Genomic DNA, 24,677 nt, shown 5'->3' on the forward strand with positions numbered 1-24,677 from the left:
TAATCCAGAGATCTTCCCCAAGGCTGGATAGTTATGAGTGGCAGGGTGTGTGGGATAGCATGGGCAAATGCCTAGGACAGTGGGCACCTCCAGTGTTTTGGAACTCAACCCCTGAACAAGTGCAGAATCCTGAAAAATTAGCAGAATATTTGGAAAAAGTATGTTGTGACCCTGGCAATTCTAGGGAGATATAAATCACTGCAATGTGCTGGGGCCTGGCCCATGCCTACCAAGCCCTGTTCCACACTATTCAGTACCCTCAAGGGGAAGAGAAGATCTCTGGATCTGGTGACAAAACAACAGGCACTGCAGCTACTCCAGCCCCCCCTGCGACAGGCACTGCAGTCACTCCAGCCCCCCTGTGACAGGCACTGCGGTTGAACCAGGGAACCAACCCGTGTCAGTATCAGTCGCCCCTATACACAAGAAGAAATCCTGGAAATGAAAGTCAGCTCATTTAGAAAGGGAAGATCAAAGAGCAGAGCCATCACAAGGAGAGGAAGAGGAAGAAGTTGTGGATGAGACAGAAACCACCCAACCCCTATCCCTGAGTGAGCTGCAAGATATGCAAAAAGATTTCAGCCATCGTCCAGGCAAACACGTTGTCACCTGGCCGCTCCGATACTGGGATAACGGGGCCAGTAGCCTGGAATTAGAGGGTAAGGAAGCCAAACAGCTGGGATCCCTTTCTAGGGAAGGTGGCATTGACAAAGAGGTTGGAAAAGGGCCACAATCCTCAGCCTCTGGAGGCGACTCCTGTCAGCTATGAAGGAAAGATATCCCTTCAAGGAAGATGTTATATATTGCCCCAGGAAATGGACCACTGAGGAGAAAGGTGTCCAGTACCTGAGGGAATTAGCCGTGCTGGAGGTGATTTATGGTGACCTGGACGATGAGCGGTTACCCAAAGATCCAGATGAAGTCCAGTGCACACGACCCATGTGGCAGAAGTTGGTACGGAGCGCACCATTGTCATGTGCCCACTCATTGGCAGTACAGACCTGCAAAGACGGAGACGGTCCAACAGTGGATGAAGCGGCTAGCCGGCTCTGGGAATACGAAGAAAGTATCTCTTCCTCCCTTGTCTTGGATGTGGAGAAACTGTCCCGGAAGGTCCAGCAACTCAAAGAGGATAGGTCCTACTTTCCACCTGTACAGACCAGTATCTCAGCTATTAGGAGTCAGCATTCCTCTGCTCAAGAGAGAGGATGTGCAACACTATGGCTTGGGGAAGAGTGGCTGGAAAGCTGCCCAGCAGAGAAGGACGTGAGAATGTTGGTTGACAGCCACCTGAATATGAGCCAGCAGCATGCCCAGGTGGCCAAGAAAGCCAATGGCATCCTGACTTGTATCAAAAATAGTGTGGCCAGCAGGACTAGGGAAGTGATCGTGCCCCTGGACTCGGCACTGGTGAGGCCACACCTCAAATACTGTGTTCAGTTTTGGGCCCCCCACTACAAGACAGACATTGAGGGGCTGGAGCGTGTCCAGAGAAGGGCAGTGAAGCTGGTGAAGGGTCTGGAGCACAAGTCTGATGAGGAGCGGCTGAGGGAACTGGGGTTGTTTAGCCTGGAGAAAAGGAGGCTGAGGGGAGACCTTCTTGCTCTCTACACCTACCTGAAAGGAGGTTGTAGAGAGGTGGGGGTCGGTCTCTTCTCCCAGGTAACAAGTGATAGGATGAGAGGAAATGGCCTCAACTTGCACCAGGGGAGGTTTAGACTGGATATTAGGAAATTTTACTTCCCTGAAAGGGTTATCAAGCATTGGAACAGGCTGCCCAGGGAAGTGGTTGAGTCGCCATCCATGGAAGTATTTAAAAGACGTTTGGATGAGGTGCTTATGGACATGGTATAGTGGTGGTCTTGGTAGTGTTAGGTTTAAGGTTGGACTTGATCTTAAAGGTCTTTTCCAACCTATATGATTCTGTGACTCTGATATAGAGGGTATACACCACAGGGCACCCTATGGTTTTATTTGCGTGACCACAGAGAGGACATGAGGAAGTGGGATGGAAAACCTACCTCGACCCTAGAGGCATGGGTACCTGAGTTGTAAGGAAAAACAATCACAAAGGGCGTTCTTCCAGGAAAATTGCTGCTGCAGTTTCCAGTAGACAGTTCCCCAGACAGAGTAAAAGGGCTGATCTTACTCCTGATTTTAATGAAGGAACTCCTGACTCGTATGTACAAGAAATGGTGATGAATACTATGACCAGGACTAGAGGGGCCCTGCCTCCAGCCAGGTGGAGGAAAAGGACAATGGGGTTTACTGGACTGTGTGGATTTGATGGCCCGGCACATCAGACCCACAGGAGTATAAGGCTCTAGTGGACACCAGTGCACAGTGCACCCTAATGCCATCAAGCTATATAGGGGCAGAATCCATCTGTATTTCTGGAGTGACAGGGGGATCCCAACAGCTAACTGTATTGGAGGCCAAAGTGAGCCTAACCGGGAATGAGTGGGAAGAGCACCCCATTGTGACTGGCCCAGAGGCTCCGTGCATCCTTGGCATAGTCTGCCTCAGGAGAGGGTATTTCAAGGACCCAAAAGGGTACCGGTGGGCTTTTGGTATAGCTGCCTTGAAGACGGAGGAAATTAAACAGCTGTCTACCTTGCCTGGTCTCTCAGAGGACCCTTCTGTTGTGGGGTTGCTGAGGGTCGAAGAACAACAGGTGCCAATTGCTACCACAATGGTGCACCGGAGGCAATATCACACCAACCGAGACTCCCCGATTCCCATCCGTGAACTGATTTGTCGGCTGGAGAGCCAGGGAGTGATCAGTAAGACTCGTTCACCTTTTAACAGTCCCATATGGCCTGTGCAAAAGTCTAATGGACAGTGGAGACTAACAGTAGACTATTGTGGCCTGAATGAAGTCACGCCACTGCTGAGTGCTGCCATGCCGGACATGCTGGAACTTCCATATGAACTGGAGTCAAAAGCAGCCAAATGGTGTGCCACAACTGATATTGCTAATGTGTTTTTCTCAATCCCTTTGGCAGCAGAGGGCAGGCCACAGTTTGCTTTCACTTGGAGGGGCATTCAGTACACTTGGAATCGGTTGCCCCAGGGGTGGAAACACAGCCCCACCATTTGCCATGGACTGATCCAGACAGCACTGGAAGAGCATGAGGCTCCAGAACACCTGCTGATGACATTATCACGTGGGGCCATACAGCAGAAGTTTTTAAGAAAGGGAACAAAATAGTCCAGATCCTCTGAAAGACGGTTTTGCCATAAAACAAAGGAAGGTCAAGGGACCTGCACAGGAGATCCAGTTTTTAAGAATAAAATGCCAAGATGGATGTCGTCAGATCCCAATGGATGCGATTAACAAAATAACAGCCACGTCTCCGCCAACTAGCAAAAAGGAAACACAAGCTTTCTTAGGCACTGTGGGGTTTTGGAGAATGCATATTCCAAATTACAGTCTGATCGTAAGCCCTCTCTACCAAGTGACACGGAAGAAGAACAATTTCAAACGGGGCCCTGAGCAACGACAAGCCTTTGAACAAATTAAATGGGAGATAGTTCATGCAGTAGCCCTTGGGCCAGTCCAGGCAGGGCAAAACGTAAAAAATGTGCTCTACAGCACAGCCGGGCAGAATGGCCCTACCTGGAGCCTCTGGCAGAAAGCACCAGGGGAGACTCGATGTCACCCCTTAGGGTTTTGGAGTCGGGGATACAGAGGATCCAAGGCCCGCTATACTCCAACTGAAAAAGAGATATTGGCAGCACATGAAGGGGTTTGAGCTGCTTTGGAAGTGGTTGGTGCTGAAGCACAGCTCCTCCTGGCACCCCGGCTGCCGGTGCTGGGCTGGATGTTCAAAGGGAGGGTCCCCTCTACACATCATGCAACTGATGCTACGTGGAGTGAGTGGGTTGCACTGATCACACAACGGGCTCGAATAGGAAACTCCACTCACCCAGGGATCTTGGAAGTAATTATGGACTGGCAAGAAGGCAAAGATTTTGGAATATCGCCAGAGGAGGAGGTGATGCGTGCTGAGGAGGCCCCACTGTACAATAAACTACCAGAAAATGAGAAGCAATATGCACTGTTCACTGATGGGTCCTGTCGTATTGCAGGAAAACATCAGAGATGGAAAGCTGCTGTATGGAGTCCTATACGACAAGTGGTAGAAACTGCTGAAGGAGATGGTGAATCGAGTCAGTTTGCAGAAGCAAAGGCCATCCAGCTGGCTTTAGATATTGCTGAACGAGAAAAGTGGCCAGTGCCCTATCTCTACACTGACTCATGGATGGTGGCAAATGCCCTGTGGGGGTGGTTACAGCAATGGAAGCAGAACAATTGGCAGCGCAGAGGCAAACCCATCTGGGCTGCCGCATTGTGGCAAGATATCGCTGCCCGGGTAGAGAACCTGGTTGTAAAAGTACGTCACGTAGATGCTCACGTACCCAAGAGTCAGGCCACTGAGGAACATCAAAACAACTAGCAGGTGGATCAGGCTGCTAAGATTGAAGTGGCTCAGGTGGATCTGGACTGGCAACATAAGGGTGAATTCTTTATAGCTCAGTGGGCCCATGACACCTCAGGCCATCAAGGAAGAGATGCAACATATAGATGGGCTCGTGATCGAGGGGTGGACTTGACCATGGACACTATTTGCACAGGTTATCCATGAATGTGAAACATGCGCTGCAGTTAAACGAGCCAAGCGGTTAAAGCCTCTGTGGTATGGAGGGCGATGGCTGAAATATCAATATGGGGAGGCCTGGCAGATCGATTCTATCACACTCCCACAAACCCACCAAGGCAAGCGCTATGTGCTTACAATGGTGGAAGCAACCACCAGATGTCTGGAAACATATCCTGTGCCCCATGCCACCGCCCGGAATGCTATCCTGGGCCTTGAAAAGCAAGTCTTATGGCGACATGGCACCCCAGAAAGAACTAAGTCAGACAATGGGACTCATTTTCGAAACAACCTCATAGACACCTGGGCCAAAGAGCATGGCGTTGAGGGGGTATATCACATCCCCTATCATGCACCAGCCTCCGGGAAAATGGAACGATACAATGGACTGTTAAAGACTACACTGCGAGCAATGAGTGGTGGGACATTCAAACACTGGGATGCACATTTAGCAAAGGCCACCTGGTTAGTCAACACTAGGGGATCTGTCAGTCAAGCTGGCCCTGCCCAAACTTTTATGCACTGTAGAAGGAGATAAAGTCCCTCTAGCGCACATAAAAAACATGCTGGGGAAGACAGTCTGGGTTACTACTGCCTCGGGCAAAGGCAAGCCCGTTCGTGGGACTGCTTTTGCTCAAGGACCTGGGTGCACTTGGTGGGTAATGCGAAAGGATGGGGAAATCCACTGTGTACCTCAAGGGGATTTGATTTTGGGTGAGAATAGCCAATTAACTAAATGGTATGATGTTAATTGCTGTATAATACTGTATGTCATCACTTTTATGGTTACTATACACTATATCAATGGTATTTCAGTAAGGATCACCCAGATTAATGACAAATGAACTTCGATGAAAACCAAGCAAAGTGCAGCAGTGATGGAACCGGAACTGACTTCAGCATGCAACAATCCAACACCACACACCATCTCTCCTGCCCTGAAGGACTGTTATGACAGTGGAGCCCAAAGTCATGGACTAAATGAACTCAGTGGACACTAGAGCGATGGCCCAGAGATGAAGGGAATGATATGTGTGTGTACATATCAAAAGACAGGAAAAGTGGTGGTGATAAATTGGAATGTATTAGAAGGTAGAACCTGGGCATGATGTAGATGGTATAGAATAAGGGGTGGATACTGTCCTGGTTTCGGCTGGGATAGAGTTCATTTTCTTCCTAGTAGCTGGTATAGTGCTGAGTTTTGGATTTTAATATGAGAATAATATTGATAACACGCTGATGTTCTAGTTGTTGCTAAGTAATGTTTACACCAGTCAAGGACTTTTCAGCTTCCCATGCCCTGCCGGGTGCACAAGAAACTGGGAGGGGGCACAGCCAAGATGGTTGATCCAAACTGACCACAGGGCTACTCCATACCATATGGCATCATGCTCAGTATATAAACTGGGGGCAGTTGGCCAAGGGGTAGCAATTGCTGCTCAGGGACTGGCTGGGCGTCGGTTGGTGGGTGGGGAGCAGTTGTATCACTTGTTTTCTTCCTGGGTTTTGTTCCTCTCTCGCTCTCTTATTGTTTTCCTTCTCATTACAGTTTATATTATTATTATTTTGTTCCAATTATGAAACTGTTCTTATCTGAACCCACGAATTTTCTTACTTTTGCTCTTCCGATTCTCTCCCCCAGCCCCTGGGAGGGGGGAGGGTGAGCGAGCAGCTGTGTGGTAGTTAATTGCTGACTGGGGCTAAACCACAACATTGACCTAAACTTCTATTTCCTTGTTAATATGAATCTTTGTAAATACTGAGACACTGAGCATTTTTGCAGAAAAGTTATTGGACACTCTAGCCTTCTCTGAATCAGAGAATTTATGCTTATTCTGTTTAGTAGTGGAAATATAACTACTTTGTTTCCTCTTAGTTGCCTGTTTTCTTGTGTGTCTCTTCTTAAATGAAACTCCTATCCAATTTTATCCCTACAAATTTGTTCTATTCTTTTGCATTCACCCTTAGTTACATGCTCTTTTTCTCCATTTTGTGTGATTTCTATTTGATCTTCAAGTCAGTGAAGGTCTCCTGATACAGCCATTATGGTCTATCATTCCTATTTCACCTCCACATTGTATAGCATGTACAAAAGCAAACTCTCAATCTCCCTCTGCAGCTGCACTCTTTTATCCCTTACCTTATCTTACCAAGAAATCTTACATATCATTTCCCTGAATTTGTGGAAGTCTGTTTCTCTGAAATGTATTATTCTGCTGCCCCAATATCTTCTTTTCCTTAAAAAGCGAGTTCTATCTTTTATGATATTTTTTTACCTTGTGCTTTCAACTTAGCTTCTTAGTTCCCCCCTATTAATCAGAAGCTAATCTAAAATGGCTGCTCCAGTAGCTTTTCACAGCTTCTGAAACAAATTCCTGAGCACATTTGAGGACCATTTTTTACTGTTAGTACTCATATGATCTTACTAAAAACTGGGAAGGCTATTAATACCACAGTTCTAATAACAGTATCATCTGCATTTCTGCAGATATTATATTAATAATAATTACTATATTATTGTAAACAACAATAGTCAATAAATATAATATAAATTATGTGTAATATAATACATAATACAGTGTGCATAATTACGTTATTATTATGTAATTGGTAATATATATAGGAATATACTTAATATAATGTATTACTATTACTATATTTTCATATAGTGAATTAATACAAGTGGTTATTAAAACCACTCAGAAAACATTATTTACAATATCTTGCTTGATTTACCCCAAACACAGTGATATCTCTTCTCGTAGACCAGAGACATTTTCAGTGTTTATGTTTTTCCTACTAATGTGTTACCTCTACTGTGGCTCAAAGAACTTAGAAAAAGTATATCCAGAACATCAGAACATAATATACACACCCAAATTTCCATAAGCTAAATCATTTCTCAGAGAAAGAATATGAGTATATGCTTTGATTAGAATATTTTATCAAGACTCTAGGATAAAATCATTCTTCTCTACAAATGGATGAATAGTTAAAGTAAGAATTCATGCTTCACAACAAAATAATCTTTGCCATTTTGGAAAGGTTTCAAGTACTGTTCTAGATAATCATTTTACTGGTTTTTGTTATTATTGTTATTTAAAACTTCTGTGTTCCCCTGTAATCTTTTTTTATAGCTCTCACTTGCAGACTATTATCAAAACATGTTGAAATAAATAATAAACTTTGTATTTTACTTCCTTCCAGCCAAGGAACTCTAGGAGATGATTTATTAATGCATTGCTTTACACTCATAACAACTCTACAGTTTCTCTTTATGCAGCTTCAAATACACCAGCTAGACATTAACAGATTAATTTTTTTTTTTTCAACTTTTGGCCAATTCCAAGCAAATCTGACAGCTCAGTGAATACTTCAAAGATAATTTTAGAGTTTTTATGAGAAGCAGTGACCAATAAAGAGCCAGTTGCCCACTGCAGGAAAGGAAAGTAGAGGTCAGTAGTGGGTGAAGCAAGGGCAGCCAGTTGGCAAACAGCATGTGCACAGGTCTATATCTGCCACAGCAAATACTCTTGTCTCTTGGCCAGTCAGATGTGTAAGTGACATGGGAGGGAGCTAAAGGCAAACCAAAGGATACCAGAGACATATTAAGCAGATGCATAAAGCTCTGGGATAATGAGAAGGTCCTCCGATTATTGTATTGGGGAGTCATATTATGTGCTGATAATGTACCAGAAGCTTTGTGTTATGTTTGTGGAAAAGAAATCAACACAAAGAAAAAATAATTTTAAAAGACTACATTAGTTCTCCTGCTCAGGGAACCCCCTGGAAGTGTGCTGATTTTGTGTAAATATGCATCTATTGCTCTTGTCACTCCTAGAAGTAATGAGAACAGCATTCCAAATAATCCAGCTATTTCTGCCAGCAATGACTATTTTCTTAGTAGAAAAAATACCTTTCTGTTTAATATGGGTAACATGCAGGTTAACAAAAAAATAGTCTTTGACAATGTCAGCATTACCAATACTTCTCAAGACTAATGCTGATTTGCAGCATACAGCTATTTAACCGTTACTCAACATCTATCCTGCTCTGCAGATGGGATATTAGTTTTCTTAAAAACACATTCTTCTCCATTAATATAAACATTAGAAAAAAATCAAAGTTCAAAAATCTGCAGTTTTTTCAAACACAAAAATTGACATTACATGTCAACCTCGCATCTAGTGAGCATTCATTCTCTCATATTAAAATTTCCCTCTTGAACACAACATTAGTCAGAAGTTTATCTGCCTTCAAAACACTGAAGAATTGAGAATTAGGCTAGCAATGCACAATGAATATCTTTCTAGAAAAACTTAATCCCTTCTTCCATTTCTATTACTGTTTAAAAAAAAGGGGAATTTATCAATTTTTTTTTTCACTGTTCAATGGTACTGTGAATTATTTCCTGGTAACTAATTGCAGTTTATGAACCATTTGAGAACTGATCACTATTTGTGCTTGCGATTTGCTACTCAGTCATATAAATGGTAATTTTTATTCTCCAATTGAGTGATGTTGGCTTAAATATAGGGAAATAATTCTTGCCAACAAAAATGTGTAGGAAATATTTTGGGAATATTTAAAAATAATTTCTTCCCTCCTCATATACCTAGCTATGCATGTTGATCTAACAAATAAGTACTACTATTTATAATAATAATAAAAAGACATTCCTTCCGTTAGAGGAATTACAATACAAATATATAGCAAAATACATCAGATGGAAACATATAGCATGGTATAGGAAAGCAATGAGTTTTCTCAACGTGGAAGGGTGTGCTTTAAGCACCATAAAACCCCAATCATTTTGAGTTTTCCTGGAGAAAACTTGAAGCAGGATGATGTTACAGTTGTTAAATTTGCTGTATCTTACTGAAAATGGAAGACTTTTCTCTGCTGTCAATGAGGAAAGTAGAGGATGGTAGAATCCAGGTGCCACAACGTACAGCAGAGTCCTCTGAACATTCCTGTTCATAACTTCAAAAACAATACATCTTCATTCAGATTCAAACCTTCACTCTGCAGAATACACTGAAATCCCTCAGGAGAGGTGTATAACATTTTCTGCAGCAGTTCCTAGTATCTGAGAAAACATCCCTTGAATCTTTCTGTAGAAACACATAAACCTCAGTGAAACAAGTCGAACAGCAAACAACAATGATGACATTATCATTGCAGGCTGAAAAACTTCCATATTTTGGCAAGCATCGTTATGACCAAGTATTTTGTTTGTACGTTTAAAAGCACCACAGAACTTTTTCCTCTTCCCTGAGGAAGAGAAACACATAAACCCTGGGGTCAAATAGAATACAAACCTATCTGATGGTCTCTCTTTTCTCTGAGTATGGCAAATTCTAGTAGAAATGAACAGACTTGAAGACAAATGTGGAGGAGACCACACGGGATGACAGACACACACAAATGCAAGTTCAGCAAACAGGTTAACTGGACAACCTGAGTTAACTCCCTTGAGCAGAGCGTCAGTTTCAAAGTAACTTCTGCTGAACTAACCCAGGGGTGTTTCACCACACTGCAAAGAAATTATGCCCTCAGGGCAGAAATAAATGTTTTCCAAAATGGGCTCGTGACTGAACACCTGCATAGCCCGTCCTGTTTACAATGAATATGTTTGTGTTTTTACAAAGAATACAGTTCTTGGAAAACATTTGGCTTAACATCTTACAGACAGAATGAGCATGATGTCACGGGATGAGCCTATATATTTGGGAGTTAATATTCAGAAACACAGGAAAATCTGTCACTGGTTAATGTTCACAACATTAATCGTAAGCAAAACAATTGAATTCAAATATTGTTGTGATCTACAATCACATCATCCTTTTTCAAATTTCATAGGGTTACACCAAAGTTGTCAAACTTTTGACAACTGATTATGAAGCCTATATTGTACAACATAATAAAAAATATATATACCAAAAGTTGTTTGGAACAGAGCTACAGAGTTTAAAGCTTCCCTACATGAGCAATAAAAACACTGTAGAGTCAGCTACAATGCCACTGCTGTTCATGCAGTCTAAAAAAGCCATACAGAAGAAAAGAATATGCAGTGTTCAAGGTCAAGCACAATTCTTTCAGAAGTTAACAGAAACAGTGACCCTGAGGTGGCCAGGGCTTTGCAGTGCATCTGCAGAGACCTTCACCTGTAGCAAGCTCCCAAAAGAATACTGAAAGGCTTTTAAACTCCAAAGAAACAAGTTTCATTGGAATTAAACTAAAAGAGTTGCCTTCTGAAACAGAGAAGGCGCAAAAAGAAAATGAAAGAAGAACACAATAAAAATAAAGTATACACAGTTCTTCCCAGCCTACTGTCCATGCAGGCACACCTTTGGTTCTAGAGTTGATTTTACCCAGCTCATTAATTTTCTGAGTTGCAGAAAAATCTACCCAGTCTCCTCTGGTCCTTAGGTAGTTCCTTCCGCCCCCTCTAAGGCCAGGCTGGCTGCTCCCAATTCAAGTCTTCTCACTTGCTGCCAGTGCAGTCTTCATAACCTCCTCTCCAGGCAGGCTCAATTCCACTCAATCTTCTTAGAGAAACTTGATATCATTACAAGCAGAAAAAAACATAAAAGGAATCAAATACTGTCCATAAGAGACAGCAACAGAAAAAGAACAAGGTCAAATGTAAGAAACTCTCTACAAAGTGTACAGTATCACCTTGTGAGTTTTTATTTATTCTCACAAATTCAGAATAAACTGCTTTGCCTTCAGAATATTGCATAATTTAAGCACACATTCCTACATTGAAGTTCTTAGTTAGTAGGTAGCCTGAAAAAATGTGCTTATCAAAAAAGAAGGTACATCATCTTCATTGCTAGAAGAGTTCCACAGAAGAATAAACAATTCTTTATTTTGAAGTGCTAGTAGTTGTATTTTAAAGAAAAAGTATTTCCAGTATTATCTTTTAGAGAAAATGCCTGTTTACTATCTCCTCCTTTCTAGGAGGAAAAACTAAGATAAAATTAAAATGGCTTTTGCACCAGCCTAAAAGTAAAATACATGAGTACATACGCTGGAATAAATGTAAGTGTGCAAAGCTACAGAATCTGGCTCACTAGACTTTTTGTGATTTCTGCTACAGCTTTACAAAATGATGAACATGTTCAGCAAGGTACTGAAAACCTTTTGGATCAAACTGCAAGTGTAAAGCAAGTTACCAGAAAGTTTTCTTATCTTCTGTATTCTGTTCTCTGTCTCACAGAGACTCACATCACTTCTGTCACCCCTACCATGAGAAACACCACCAACCAAGAACTGTAAAATCTCTCCTGACACTAGTTATGACAATTGGAGAGTTGGCCATTTTTTAAAAAAATTTGGCATATAATATCTTCTGTCAAAATAATTACAGTCTTTTTGGAAAGGTTTTCCTGTTCTGTCTGGATTTCTTCATGCAAGGTTATCCCCTTGTCATTTGAAACCACATCCATAACGTTTTAATGGCAATTGCTGGACCTTCCACTCTCCTGCTGAGCTTTCTCAAATAACTTTGACATTTTTTATTCCCCAGACTAAGCCTGATGAACAGTTCGGGTTGACAAGCCATCCCAACCATCCATATCTGTGACTGCCAAAAGCAGCTCAATCTTAGCTATTAAAGCCACTAAAATGTTTCAAATTCAGAAGCTTATTAAATGTCTTTCAGCACTCCAACTATATCTCTGAACAAAACTAAGTTACAATTTAAATAAAAAACACAACCATAAATGGGTATCCTCTTTGGCAGAGATTTTATAAATACTTTCCAGTTCTCTTCCATACTATACATTGCTGTCTTCCTGCTACATCTTCAGCTAATTGAGTTTCAGACTAAAAATGGGATACAATAACTAGTCTAATGCATTATGAGAACTGACATCAGTATTTGCTTGCATTTATAAGTCATCTAAATACTAGTAAATAAGGATAGAGAATATCACCAAAATAGCTCACCTGATGACATGTCAATCAATTGAAAGAAAACATATCTAGTAAGGAATATATCAATGAAAAATCAGTTTTCCTTTTGACTTTCTTTCAACTGTACTTCACACTACAAATATTATAACTATCTTCCAATTGAATTACAGAATTCTAGGAACTGAATCTTCCCTGTGATCAGTAAACCTGGCTTTAAAGGCTGGATAGGTGTTTCATAAAAACATCAATTTAATTCTGATTTGGCATCAGTCTCTCTCTTAATTTTCAGTGAACCAGAAATTCTGAGAAAATTTTGCCCTAGAAACACTGAAGTGCAGTATTCCTGAAACAAAAGGTCCTGGGGTCACATCAAATTAACTCAACAATTTGCTCATAGGACCAGTGAAGTACAGAAGAGCCTGAGAGCAGGGCAGGGCTCATCTCACACTGCTCCCTGGGCAGAGCAACCATGCTTCACACAAGCTGAACCCCAGGACCACAAGGAGACAGGAATCTCGCAGCCATAACCTTAACATAATTTCACTCTGAAGTACAGCAGGATTCAGGTCAGAGTCCCCTTGGTCACTTCATTCCTTGAGGACTGAATTCAGCACGTTCAGGGCCCACATCTCTGGAGCAAACTTGTCATGGAAAACCCCTATAGGCTGTGACCCAGAGTTTCTATTGTCCATGAATGGGACTGACCCACTAGTCTCATCCAGCAAAGGAAATTACTAACTTTCAATATCTGCTGGGTATTTTATTTTATCAGAAAATTTCCTACCAGCTCTTGTTGCCAATTACATCCCGAGCAATAGGTAAATTCAAAGAAAAACAACTCTGTGACTGTAAGCAGCTGCAGCACTTCTAGTCAATGCACAGCCTGTTCAAGCCGTGGCAACGCATGCACCATTCATTAGCTCCGTCTGGGTACTTACACAAAGGCTGTGACACAGCTGAACACCATCTATGAGGCTGCCTCAGGCAGTACATTTGGATATTTTCTTGAGCAGAGGATATCTGTAATCAGCTTTTTGTCAGAACCCAGTGGTGCATCATGCATTGAAATCAATAACAACTTCCTACTGTTGCCCAAGTCTTTATTATATTTATATTTTAAATGAAATAGACCTTCATCTAAACTGCTGCCTATGACTATGTTTTGGTATACCACATCATTTGAGAATCTTTCTTGTGCATTTCTATGGGATGACATACATACTCCTACATCTAAAATGCTTTAGTTATACAAACAGGGGAAAGATTTAAAAAAAAAAAAAAAGTCTTTTTTTGCATATAAAAGTTCATGGAAATCAAATCGTAATTTGAATTTTTGGTTTTCTCTAATCAGTGGAAAACAAGTTGAACTTAATCATCCATTTCCAAAGGGACTCTTCAAGCATTTTAAATTAATTAAGAATAATCTACCAAGATCTTTCGCTTGGCCTTTATCTGCTTCTTGGGGTCTGAAAACACAACAGAGGATTGCAATTGGAATGTCACCTGGAAGAATTACTGCGCCCACTAAACAGTCATTCTCACGGCTGTTACAACTAGCTGCCAGAATAAAAATGTTTTCTCTTCCTATCCTCTCATTTCATTAGGGATCAATTTACATTGCACACATAAATCTATGAAAAACAGATTGTACAAGAGATTACCTAAAAATAAAAGCTTCTAATGTATTTTTAAACTTAAAAGTACATCAAAAATATGTATTTATCTTAAGCTGAAAGACATGTAATCTTTTTAAGTGTTTCTGTTAATCTGTCCTATGAAAACAGACTGGAATTGTTTTAATTCTCTGGTCTGTGAAGGTTTCTAATGAGTCCACTTTAGTCAAAATGGAAAAGATTTTCCTCAAATTATTTTCTTATAAACAACTTCAGTGTGTCTTCCACAGGTCAAGTTTCAAAGGTCCAAGAGACAGCAAGTGATACGATGATTATTCTGGAGTACACACAGCTTCAGAAGATGTCTTTTTGGTCAAACATTTTTAGAATAATTAAGAATAAACCATTAGCAAGAAAGTATTTCTAACAATTGACTGTAACTATAGATGGAAAAGGTCCTTTGTATAAGATAACAAACAGAATACTCATGAGAAATGCACACCCTATATGTCTGGACACCATCATGTTTATACACTAAAAAAAATAAAAAATAAAAAAGAAATTAACATAAAGTCTCCCTGTACATTCCTTTGACTTTACCTTCTTTGTATGCATACTTAACCACAAAATCCAGTGTTATGTCTGCAGCAAATAATCCATTCATTGGTTTTGGGTCTTATCTACAACATTAACATCCATCAGCAGCAAGTTTTACATCTGCATCATAAAAACGTTCTGAATTAACATCAACCCTTCAAGATACTGCAATTTAATGTAATTATTTTTGCTGTATGCAACAGATACATACACACATTCATTTTATTCTACATTTTGTTTGCAATGTATGTTCCAAGATAATGCTTTCAACATCTAAATAGACTAATGCTGGTGGTCATGGAAAGTTGAAATAAAGCAATAAATATACTTTCACCAAAAAGATATGGATCATCAACCCTTATGATACAGATACATAGTAAGGTAGAGGACTGAAAGTTGAAATATTCTGGGGAAATTAAACTGAGATATACACAGTAGGGTTTAGATAAGGAAATATTCAGGTGAAACAACGACAAGAATTTTTTGAGGTTTTTTGTATAGTGAAGCCTCTTAGGCAATGAGATCATATCACCGTCACCCCTTTCTGAACAGTCACATTGACTACTTCTCACTACAATGTATTAAAAATGTCTGATGAGGAACAACTTTGTGCCAGAGGGAGATTAGATGAGACAACTTTCCAGCTTGAATCTGTACTTTAAAAATGATGGGCATGTTCTTGGTTTAATGCTAAAGACAGGAATTGCACCAAATTTCTCTTACATTATCTATATCTAAAGTATTTAGGTGGCTCAGGTGAGAAGATGCTTTTCTTGCTTTATGAAATACTGAGCTCTGTATGTACTCTACCAAGGTAAGATTACAGAGGACTAAACCACCAGAATAAAACACAAATATCTCTATCAGAAAAACAATATGTCACAAAGGCTACTTTTCACTAAATATTCCTGCAATCCCTTTCAATTTCAGTAAATGTTTTTATCCGAACTTTATTTTCAAATTGGTTAGGCTATCAATCAGACCTTTATTAAATATTATGTAACCCTTATAAGCATCTGAAGGTAGTTTTCAGATGTAAGGTTATATTTCTTCTTTTACGCACATTAGTTTCTTTAAATTAGGGAATTTCGTTGAAAAATATCATGGCGTAGCATAATTAGGAATATACTTAATCCCCATTTGATTGATGAAGAAAGTTATAAACCTTTCATAACCATAATATTAATAAGGGCTTCATGTCCTTCAATTTTATATTGCATCATAAAATTACAGTGTATTTTCTGATATATGAAGTGGACGTTAACTAGTCTTGTAGTATTCCATGACACTCACTTTAGAACTATAAATACAATTCCCTTTCATTTACAGAATTTGAATAAAAGCATAGAGTTCCTGTATCTACAGAAAAGATAGGTATTTTAACATCTCATGTTGTTGCTCAAAATTACAAAATTAGGTCTGAGGAACTACTAAATATTTCAAGCAGGTCCCAGAAAACTCTGAAAATGCTTTCCAAAAGATGAAATATTCAGTAAGTTACATTTTATTAAATCTCAGTGTCCTAAATTAGATTATATTAAATCCCAATGTCCTATATATTGCAGAAGAGATTGTAAAATGATTAGATGGCAGCTGGCATATTCTTAAATGAATTATTTCCAGGAGGAAACTATTTATTATGATTTTCAGTCACTGACACTGTAAAATTGTTTGAATTATTTAAAAGAAGACTTTTTGGAAGTGCTTTAAACATATTTGATTCTTTGCATTTTTTTTCACATATAATAAATGAGGTTAAGATTTAGGAAGAAAAATATATTTCTTTAAATAAATATTTGGTATAAAGAGTAATATAACAACTTTAAAGAAAAAACAAGAAAATCAATAATGCATGTTTGGATGTGCAGAGCTATCTGTGATAAAAGCAACATGTTATAATGATCAATGGCAACAGTATTAATCAATGTTAACATTACCTTTTTATTACTTTTGTAACATTAAAACAATACTTGGGTTAGAAAATGAGCTCCCCAATTCACCTTTTTGCCTGAACATTTACATTTTTAACAGAAAATCTTCCCTTCTCCATGCCTAAAGTGGATCAGAAATTTCCACTCCAAACAAGGGTTCGACCTGCTGTCTCCTTCCACCTGCGGATTTCCAACCATCGCTCTAATGAAAAGAGCACTTGTGGTATTTCTAGTCTGATAGAGTCTGACCATGAATCCAGAATAGAAATTTCTGAGACACAACAGCCTTGCCCTAAAATTCTTGTGGGAACTGTTAATTTATAGAATCCTTCTCACTTAAGGAAATCAATATGAGCATTTTTAAAGTTCTGGGCTCTGTGTTTACTACAGATCCACAACTCTCTAGGCTAGTGTTCTCAAAGCAGTGCATCATCAGTTCCCCCATGAACTCATTATGATTTCTTTTTATGCAGAACCCAGCTCATGTATTTTTCCTGGGCTTGATCCTACATGCATTGAACACCCAACCTGGAGGAAGGCACTGAGCATCCCACAGGTGCAAACCTAAACACCATTAAGTCCACACACTGAGTTGAGGGAGATACACAAGAGAGAAAACTACAACCAAACAGTACTACTCTAGTTACTGCTATAGACTGCAATAGGTATACAGCCACTATCTGGAATATTAAAGAATAAGTAGAGGGAATTTGGCTTTTTGAGGAAAATAATGAAAGAAAGAAAGAAAGAAAGAAAAAAGGGCTCTGCTGTGCCATCAAATGTATTTAAAATAGTATATGGACACAAATGTTATTTTACAGCTTAAAGGACCTCCATATGTTACATATACTTTAGAAGGTAATGGAAACCAATGACGTTATGCACTAAAAACTTATATTACATTGTCTATAGTAAAAATGAGTAGGAAAAATCATTACAAAAGCAAAGTATGTTGGATAATTGATGTAAAAAGCTCATTCTACAACCTACAAGTGTTCTACTTGTTTTACTTTATTATCAAGAGTGCAAATATGAAGCTTTTCAACTTTCATCTACCATGGCCAGGATTTTTGCAAAGGTACAGAGATTCAACTAACTAATTACAATGAAGCCAAAATTACAACATACCCATCAGCTTTTTGCAGATCTAGGTCTAGAGATTTTGTACTATAGAAATAAAAATAATAATAATTTTAAAAATCTATGTTACTACATCTAAATCTAGTAACTTAACATTGAATGCATCAGGTTTTAAAGATAGAATTGGCAGGCAGATTATGATCATAATACTTAGGGATTTCATACATCATTGCACAGCCATTTACATTTCATATTTTAACATAGCTACCAGGAAAAGCTACTGTCACCATGTTACACGGGGAAGTCTCAGACATGGTTCTAAATCAAAAATAGTTTTCAGCATCATTACAGGTTTTTGCAATTTACCCTTCAATTTCATTTAGCAAATAAAATGTGTTTGGTTACTTTATAACATAAAATTAACATGTCTCAACATAATGCAGCTTGCACTACTCTGTAATTTATGTGTATGCACTTGCATGTGCTTACACATCTTTGGTTTAATTAAACATCACCAATTTCTATGTGAATTGAATGCAGAAGTGTCAATGTGATAGAAGGCAGGCCAGTAGTTAGTCAAATTAATCACAAAAGACTTTTACTCACATTCAGAAACTGTGAACTAGTGAGGAGGGAGAATTCTAGATACAAGATACCTTTACATGAGATGTAAAGGGTTAAAGAAGGTAAAACGGGAATAAAACCAGAGCATTTTTCTGTCTTGTGGGATGGCATCAGGAAATGAAAAACAGAGACATTTCTGAACCTCAGGCATGGAGCTCACTCAGTGTTAATCATAGTTCAGTTCCAGATAAGATAGGTATGAACTTAATTCTTACAGCATTTAGTCACCAGGTGAGACTTTGTAAGTTTTTCCTTGCTTTGCTCTTAAATTCATGTTTCAAATTCTACATTCTTTGGTAGATACTTACAGAGTGTGTTTGGAGGAGAGGTATTTTAAAAGCTGATACTAACTGAATTTCAACCCTGGACCTAAATAAAACATAATATAACCTAGAATTAAAGAAACCAGTAAGTTAATTGAAATTAATGTGTTAGTTCCTTGTGACAAGCCCAAAATGCAGCTAAACTGCCCAAATAGTAGCCAGGTAGACAACATTTCAGCCAGTATTTGTTGCCCAAAGCTTCTAAAGTTAACCCTTCAAAGATTCATTTTCAGTTAGGCAGTAAAAAAACCAAAAAAGGCAAGTCTTCGATTTAACCCTTAAAATAAAAATACATTAGTTTGAAAAGGGCTGGAGTCATTCCAGGAGATTCAGCTAATCTGAAACTCAGGCTACTTCTACCTGGGTACTCTCAAGAGAATTGAAGTGCTCAACTCTTGGACACCCACTGTTGAAAATGCTGACAAAGTTTGTAAATGCACCTGTGGTACAGATATCAATCTAAAGCGTATCAGGCAATTTGGAGACCTGCAGAGAAAAGTCAGACATTTTGCTGGGAGATTGAAAAAAAGCTTGGAAACTGAGGACAGAAATAGGATTGGTTTTAAAATCAAGTAAAACCCAAAGAACATTCAGATAAAATTGGTAGAATTTTGAACACCATCTATTTTCTCAGTCAGCTCACACACCCAAACAGCTATAGCCCTGATGCCATATGGCATGTCTGCCACTGAAATTTGATGTCCAGCTTGATTTGTATCTGGTCATTTTTTATTAGACATAATTACTGTTTCTACTTGATCACTTGTGTATACAAAGGCTGGTAGGAGGGATGGTGTTTCAAGTGCCTAACTGCTAGGAAGTATTAACGTTAAATAAATAGAAGAAAATAAAGTAAGAACAATGATTTTAAACCATACAGGTGTCAGTAAGTCTATTGTTATCTTGATATGCAGCTGTCCTCAGAAAATGACAACAAATTGTGTTGTTGGTTAAAGTCACACAACTGCCCTGAACTATATTGTTCAATTAACACGAGTGCAGAATTTGGCCCCAACAGAATGTTTTACTCTTTTTCTGAAAGGACAAGTCTCTGAAAGCATGGGTATAAAACAAGAAAGGAAATAAAGTTATTTAAATGTGACACTATTTGTAGCTACCCAGGTGGAGTTTGAATCAAGGACAGTTTTAAATACATCTGTGTTGTAAATCCACGATAGCGTGTCTAATCTAGTGCTACTTCTTATACAGGAAAAAGCTAGTCTGTACAAAATAGACTTAATATATCTAGGGAGGTCTTATCACAAACACTCCTCAATATGAAAATGAACCTCAGGACACACCTTCCTTTTCTTTTTCTTTTTTTTTAAATAGTAGTTTTTCCAAGCAAACACAAATCAAGAATATTATACTTAAAGGCCGTGATTATACTTTCTGCTCACAATCACTACAGAAATTCTAAAACTATAATAAAAGACATCCAGTGTAATAAGTGTAATTACTAAATATGAAAATATTAGTGAGTCATATTTTTAAGATGTAACCTTACATGTCCATCACATTAGGTTTTAAATCTGAGCATGGCTTCCATGCCATCACAATTTCCATTATAATCAATATAAATCCCTTATATTGTAAAAGCATGTTTACTTTAGAGCTGAATGAGTAATTAATAAACTTTTTCAACTAATGAAGATTCTCTCTGCAAGCAGATAGCAAATTACTCAATACATTTTAGCTTAAAATATTAAAACACTTTTTTCAAGGAATTGATTGCAAATACTTTGAATATGATCTGTTGTTCCTTGGGGAACAATTATCAAGGGGCTTCATTACACAAACATTTAAATATATTCATTGATGACATTCATACATTTAAAAAACTAATTTGTCCAGATACCCATCTATTTAAGTATCAAATATTATAATTATTGGTTTTGATGAAATTTGGTATTGTGCTACCAAATATGAGTGTATAAACACCTGCAGAGTGAGCATAAAAGAAACATTAGCAAGGTCTAAAGAAAGTCACATCAAAATTACAGTATGTGCAGGTTCTTTCAGACGCGGTATTCTTACCTCATTCGCCTGGATCTAGTTGTGAGAGTATATGTGCATATTCATCTGTGTGCGTAACAAAGCAAGCAACTGTTCCAAACGTTGAGTAAGTGCATGCTAATACATTTACAGCTCTTCACAGGGCCTGTGCTGAAAAGTTCACCCTTACTGGAGCTTTAATCATTACTTAAAACAGATTTTCACCTCTGCTTCAATGCTCTTTCCAGCCTGTAGGAGAGACACAGGTGAGACCTGTTGTTAGCTTTAACATCTTTTTTAAAAAGTGAGAGTGAAATCCTGACTGCCCTGACTTAATAAAAGAATCTGAATCACTGTTACTATACAGGGCAGGAACACACCCCTCCAGCTTTGTTGCATCCTGAATTTCAATTGCCACATTATTACTTAATCTGAAAATGCTAATACTGGGGGGGCAGGGGAGTGTTAAACGGCAAACAGCAGGAAGTGCAATGGAAAATTATTCAATGAGAAATACAGATAATAACTTCTCTGAATTTTGCATGAGCATACTATTAAAATTGCATTCTATTCCTGTTAACATCAGGAATTTTAGAATGATCCCTCTGAGCAAATATGCTTAATCAGGGTCTGTCAACATAGTTTTATACCAATTGCCACTGTATGTTGTTCCCTCTGGTTTCAGGTATGCATATGTGTCATAGTCCCATGAAATCCCAATATGTAAAAATAATTTATTTCCTCACCCGATTCCTGCTCTGTGTAGATACCCAGCTGAGAATGGTTCCAGCTTCTCTGGTATGATCACACATTAACATCTTTTTTAATATTACTTTTCACTGTGAGCAACAATTGCAGATGCCTTAAGGAGCATAATGCAGCTGTACAGACACATGGAAGAGACATTGAAATGAAAAGGGCCATGTCATGCATCTCCAATGACAAAGATAACCAATAAAAATGCAATTACTTTGATCAGCTTCTGCTCATAAAAAAGAACTGTGATTGGCTTAGGATACCCCTTCAAAATTTCAAAGTTTCTTCCCACATGCTGGCTCCCATGCATTTTTTCTAAATGAGCTGTAGAAAAGAATTAGCCTTTGGGAATGGTGTAAATTCTGTCATCTGTAGTACCAGTATTACTATAATACTGAATATGACTCTATGATTAACCTTCCATTCACACTAGAATATATCTGTGTGTAAAAAACACACATTCAGATTAAAGTTATATATACAATAACAGTTGGTCAAAGTTAACTACTGCTATGTAAAAGAAAAATCCACCCATTGCAAGATACCCAAACAGAGATTTCTGGAAGCAGCCATATTAGAAATGACACTCTAATCACAAAGTTATACTATTTCCCATTTCAAGTTTGCTGTCATGGGATATAATTTGGGAGGACATTTTAAATTTGGCAAGCTTCAGCTTTGACATAAATATGCAAATAATAGACCCAGCGTTTTGTCACTGTCTGCAGCTTCAGAGTCCTTCCAGCTCAGACAGGTGAACTGCCCTGAAATACAATCTCCCTCTGCCACACTGATGGATTTTCATCAGATTTCATCTCCAAGAGCATCTGTGTCATTTCCATATAAGTTTCAATTTCATTTCTCATCTTGAAGGACTATGGAAACAACATTTCTGGGTGGGGTGGTTTTGGTATCACAAAGACCAAACTAACAGTGCTTGTTTTGCCAGTTGGTGATTCTTCTGCTTTGTTGTTGTTCTAAATAAACATATAGCACTTCTCAAATATCAACTTGAAATACAAGTTAAAAGCCGCCTCAAAATATTTATACTAAAGCTATTCATACAGGCAGTGAAGCCATTTTGTAATAGGAGAGTCACAAAGACTTAAAATTAACTGAATTCACATCTTGTTTATTAAAAAGCACCAATGCTGCATACAGAGGAATAGAAAAGAGACAAATACATATAAAATAAAGAGGCTTTAAAGAAAACAGTGTGAAACTACATCCAAAAGGGACCTAAGCAACAGAAATAAAAACTGAAGTACTCAAAACCACAATTCAGCCCTCAGGTACCTCCAGAGGGTACTTGAAGTTCATACGTGGCTAACTTTTCAACGTGGAATTTCTGTACATGCCACAATTCTGTAGAATACTTCCAGTCTGGGCAGAGTGGTTGTCGCGGATGGAGTGAGAGTGCACTTCACTCGTAAGAGAGAAGTAAAAATATAGTTTATTGATACAGAATAGGGAGTTAACAAAGTTCAGTGCGACAGTGTTTTAACAAGATTCGATGGCGAGGCACACTTGATTATTTATTGCATAGAGGACAGGGTCAGACAGAACTGTCAGGGAGACCCTCCCGTTGAGTCATGAGGTTCGGAAAGGATCCCCTTGCTTTCTAAACTCCTTCTCAGAGAGGAGTCTAGGTGCGGCTAGATCCAGTCCTAGTCCCAGACTTGGTCAACGGTTTATGTCTAAAGGATTATATATGCGCAATCAATCCTTTATATCACTTAGCTAAGATTTCAAAGTTTAGCATGCTATTAGTCACTTACCGAGGATCTGTTGCGGCAAGGAATCTCTCAACCTCGAGGAGTACCCTTGAGAGGCGTCCCTGCTCAAGGGGAGATCCTGGCGTGCAGCCCGCTGCCGTGCAGGAGAGCTCAAAGGGCCCTGGGCTGTCCACTATTTAAGGAGTAAGATGATTGACTTATGGTCATATTTGCATATCAGCAAGAGGTTTAGATCCCTGCTTCAGGCAGCCCTTGGCTACTTTGTTGCCATTCGTCCTCAAGGTCCAGCACAAGCTGGATGCAGCTATCAGGATGACTCCCACTGATGGTTACTGCTTGTGCGGGGAGCTGGGGGGGGGGGAGCACACCGCCACAGTGGTGCATACCTTTACATGAATCAGTCATCTCAGCCATTCTCTGGAGTGATGGAATTGTGTTTCTCTTACTGTGTCAACCCACAGGCAATCCAGAGGGGCTAATAATTTCAGGGCTGATAATTAGAAAATGTGGTCAGAAAAGTAATGGGCTGATACCATATTAAGACCCTTCCATCTTGAAAAACAAGAAGTATTTCAGTGGGTATCCAGTATTTCAGAGCACTTGTACAGTTCAGTTCCCTCCTTTGTATGAGGATTTTGGAGCCTAGGACTCCCAGCCCCAAGGAAGGGCTCTACCAGACTGCCTGGTAGTCTGGAGGAAGGCACTGGCAACTCACCTGGTAGAAGTGGCTCCACTCTGCATACTGTCATCCAGTATCACGTCAGAAGCTCCCCAGCCTGAAAGGAGGAATTTCTAGTTTCTTTGTTTCAATAAATTTGCCATCACTTTCTATAAAATAGGATTTCAGACTTTCTCCTGCATTCTCTATTGAACAGTGAACATGAACTTGTATGTGTTGTTCTGGCTTTATGAATCTTCTGAAGAACAAGCACCTACTTTGAATGTTGTGAACCTTGTGGATTACTGCAAAGCTGAGTGTTACCAAAAATAAGCCTAAATTAATGCAAATGAAACTGTACACTAGGAATGTTCCACTTGTATAGAAACAGTGGAGCTCTGCAATGAAAAAATCCCAGAGACATCCTAGGCTAGCAGCAGGAGCAATTAGCATGGACATGATGACAGCGGTAAGATATGCGGCTTCCAGAACTGGAATTACCTTGGAGATTTTTCTCTTATCCTCACCTGTAAAATGTCTCCCCCTATAGGGGGAGAAAGCTGAAGAATAACCCTTACTCACAATGGAGAATCTTTTTTTCTTCCTCAGTTGTATAGGCCAAAAAAGGCTGGAGACGCCCCTGCCCTGCCAGCTGTGGAATTGTTCCCTGACCTCAGGGATCAGCCAGTCTTCCTTGCACACTGACAAACATTCCTAAATCCCCAGGCCTCCCTCTGCTCCCGCTGCCATCATGACACACACAACGTTGCTGACAAGTTG

At 39.3% G+C, this 24,677-nt stretch overlaps 1 long non-coding RNA gene across 1 annotated transcript; it reads right to left on the reverse strand.

Annotated features, from left to right (window-relative positions):
- Window positions 1-8,353: 8,353 nt before the first annotated feature.
- Window positions 8,354-23,378, reverse strand: LOC140655997 (uncharacterized). Its single transcript, XR_012043921.1, has 5 exons — window positions 23,282-23,378; window positions 21,494-21,628; window positions 20,790-20,996; window positions 14,798-14,914; window positions 8,354-11,222 (listed from the first exon to the last, which is right to left on the reverse strand). It is a non-coding gene; the product is annotated as an uncharacterized lncRNA (long non-coding RNA).
- Between the last annotated feature and the right edge of the window lie 1,299 nt (window positions 23,379-24,677).

This window comes from Ciconia boyciana, chromosome 8, assembly GCF_034638445.1.
Source record: "Ciconia boyciana chromosome 8, ASM3463844v1, whole genome shotgun sequence".
Classification (NCBI taxonomy): domain Eukaryota; kingdom Metazoa; phylum Chordata; class Aves; order Ciconiiformes; family Ciconiidae; genus Ciconia; species Ciconia boyciana.